This window comes from Myxocyprinus asiaticus, chromosome 47 (genome assembly GCF_019703515.2).
Source record: "Myxocyprinus asiaticus isolate MX2 ecotype Aquarium Trade chromosome 47, UBuf_Myxa_2, whole genome shotgun sequence".
NCBI lineage: Eukaryota > Metazoa > Chordata > Actinopteri > Cypriniformes > Catostomidae > Myxocyprinus > Myxocyprinus asiaticus.
In genome coordinates this window covers 10,585,037-10,588,922 of record NC_059390.1, presented here as the reverse complement: position 1 = coordinate 10,588,922, position 3,886 = coordinate 10,585,037, and positions in this window count along the sequence as shown.

Here is a 3,886-nt window from a genome sequence, read left to right as displayed (position 1 = left end):
TGTGTTCTTGATTGTTGTATGTATTGGCACACTTAGGTCAGTAGATGGAGACAAACACTTTTTGATAAACTGGCTTCTACTGTAGCTAGGACAAGAACTTTTTTCCAACAAAAATGGAAAATCCATCTGGTTATGTGCTTTCCTTTAAATGAAGTAAAAAAACAACAACTTATTTACATGCAGCTGCTCATATCCGGATACTAACTGTCATATCCAGATTATAACTGGCCACATATATTTGTCTCTGTTTTCCATCTCTTGTCAGATAGATATCTGAACTGTAATGCTTTTCCCATGTTACAAACAAATGTGGAGAAGCTTATTTCCTGGTGTCCATTTGCAATGGTGGCAGGTGCTGCAGAAATGTAATTGTTATACAGATTTACGTGCATTAGAACAGGACTTGGATTGGTGTTGTCTTTTAGGCTTTCTTGCCAGTTTAAGATTTTTAATTTTGTGCTGGCATTGCAGCCATACAAATTTGTGGTGGTGTTCTGCCATTTCTTATCACATGTATCATCCTTTATGAATAGTTTGCTTACAAATTCAATTGGGGCGCATCAATGACGACTTATGCAACTTGAAGAAACAGACTTTTTCTTTCCACAATGTGTTGAGGACCCCTCAGTGTGGTTTGAGCAATCCCAGTGCAATTCATTTAAATGCAATACATTTAGGTTCATTTACACTTGCCATTTTCTGTTGGAGAGCTTATCTGATTGTCCAAGACACATAAAGTCTTGTTTATTTCATTTCCTCAGTACACCATGCATACCTGAGCCTAGCAACCCCACCACCCCACCCCTGCTGACTATCACCAACAAGTAAGAGTGAATAGAAGACAGCTGGTGATACATAACACTCTTCACACACACATCTCTGAGTAATGCTATAATTTGAGCTGGCTGTATCAATAAGTATAGACAAAATAGAAGCTATGACAACTATCTATCTATCTATCTATCTATCTATCTATCTATCTATCTGTCCGTCCATCCGTCCGTCTGTCTGTCTTCTAGAATATCAAGAAACGTTTAGACAACAAAAGCTGCATGAATGCCAATAGGACCAGGACTAGAGGGTTGTCAAACAAGCAAAAGTCGTATAATGTGTTCCTGTCAGCATGTGGACATGTGACTGAACCAAAAGCAATCCCAGCAAGAGATGAATAGTGCCAGATGTTGCTTCTTGGATTTGAGCCTGGAAAGATGGCCTCCAGACATCCAGGGTGAAGTGCTTTCAATCTAACTCAAGCCAGATAGATAAGTGAATGTCTTACATCTTTCAGGTCTTCAATTTACAAAATGAATGAAATTAAATCATGTTTGTCAGTGTCATTGAAAAGCATTAACAATATTTCAATGTTTTGAGTGGATTTTGTTGCACTTGGTGAAATGTATTTCCTGGTTAGTTTTGTTTTGTGCATGTGTATATTATTCATATGAGACTGTTTATTCAGTCTTACAACATACAATATGACCTTTGGCCCTAGCATAATGGTAATTTTGATTTGTGTGGGCCTAGTCACAAACATATCCTTGACACTTACTTTATACACTTCATTAGCAAATGCTCTGTTTGTTTGGATATATTTGTCTTTCCAACTTTCCTCTGAAGTTTTTCCATAGCTTTTTTTTTTTTTTTTCAGAACAAGCTGTAAACAAAAGCAAGACAGACTATGTGGAAAAACAAACAAGATGGACCCAATTTCCTATGACTATAATGTATCTTACAAAGCCAAAACAATGTTCAAAGAACAAAACACTTTCATGAATCACTGATGTCAATGCACTTTTTACACAACACATGCATCATAATGCTCAAAGTCTTATTTTTTTCAGTAAACATTCTTATTTGTTTTTTTAAAACACATTTTAATTAAATAATAAAAATAAGATAAATGTACTTGAGTTGTTTTCAGAGAATACATTTCTCTCAGGCAAATTACGTAATTTAATAAAGATATATTGTTTGAAAACAAGTCTCAATATTTTGCAACTTTGCATCTCTATAATGTTTATGGCGAGTTGTTTAGCAACATAAACACAAAAGTGCATGCTTCATTTAAATATTCATGAGCTTTGTACAGTCGCAAACTTCTGTCTGCACAGTTAAAAATATAGGACAAATGTGTTAAAGGTGCTATAAGCGATTTTAGCATTCTGAAGCTTTCACGTGACTGAGCTGTTGAATTAGCCACGCCCCCTCATTCCAAAACCCTGTCCTCCAAAGATAATTTTGAGACCAAAACCGAGCAAAAGAGCAGCATTTTTTGTTCCTGTCGCTGTCAAATTCAACAGTGGTATGGCTCAATAGCGCCCTCAACTGACAAGCATTATGAATCATAGCCTCAGTGATCCGCTTCAAATGAGAACAAGCAAAATGATTGACAGGTGAAAAGCATCAGTTTTTTGATTGCTGTTTACAAAGTCTGCAGCTGTCACAGAGACCGGTGAGATATCTCAGGACACTTATTTAATAAATTTATTTGAGGGAGTAGGAAAATTTTTTGCATACTTTTCCATGAAAAAAAAATCACTTACAGCACCATTAAATTGGGTGATGAAGAAACTGTTTTATTTGAAGAAAACCAGATAGGATTTACGTGGCGATATTTTCCATGGCTGGACAGTTATTCAAATATGTTGTGTGCTGCACTCGTCCATCGTGTACCCGTTTTCAATCTCGTAAATGTGCAACTAACAACGTTAACCTAGAGTTTATTCATAAATGTACTGTGTGAAATTTCGAAACCCAACTAACCATAATTAATTACTAACACAGGGTAAAATATGAACATTTTAAAACAATGGAACAAGATAGATATCAAGGTTACGTTACTCAGGGCTAATGTGAAAATCCCATTAGATACGAGTCTGTGCAAAGCAAGAGATATTGACATTAGATGCACTAAAACAGTCAGTTATTCATTATTTCAGGTTGAGAAGTGTAAAGCACACCTGACTAGGTAAGTTAGCTAACTAACTGAATTTTACTGTTGACAGATTGCTTAGGTTTTCTTTTTGTCAGTTTGTTGTTTGTTTGCCCTGCTTTTATTTTAAACTGATGGTTGCTTGTGCTTTATTATATTAAATTTGAAAGTACATTTAGTCAGTATTCTGTCTCTGTTCATATATCACCACTCAGGCATTTACATGCCCTTGACACATTCTCCAAATTTGTAGTGAGAAATTACATGTTCTGCAAAAACAGGAAAACATCTCTGGTTACACATGTAACCTTGGTTCCCTGAGATGAAGGGAACGAGACATTGCGGTAAACGCTTTTGGGGAATTCCATCTCTATTGACCTAGTTGAACCCTTGTATAATAATGGCAATCTTATGATTGACAATGGTGTTTGAGCCCCGCCCCTTCAGGCGTGCAGTTGGCCTATATAAGCAGGTGCGTGAACACCATTTCTTCAGAATTTTCTGACTGAAGAACAAGAACGCATTGCTCGTACCTAGAAACTCTGAAGTATTATTGCGGCCAGGTTTCGCAATGTCTCATTCCCTTCATCTCAGGGAACCGAGGTTACATGTGTAACCGGAGATGTTCCCTATCGATTCAGTTCACTCGGCTTTGCAGTAAATGCTTTTGGGGAGTCCCACCAGGGTATAAACACTTGTAAAAGAATATGTATATGAAGTCATGGGCCCGCCAGGCAGTGACTTATTACAATCATATTTCAAGTGTATGGAATAATGAATAACCCCACATGGTGACAACCAGACGGGAAATTAATCTTATGCTGGGAATATATATATGAGTCACATAATACACAGTATAAATGTAAACCTTTCATAACCAGAGGTAGGAAGGGAGGTTTATTCTTATTGGCAGTGCTTGTGACTTCTAGTGGGAGTAAATTGGATAGCAGCCTA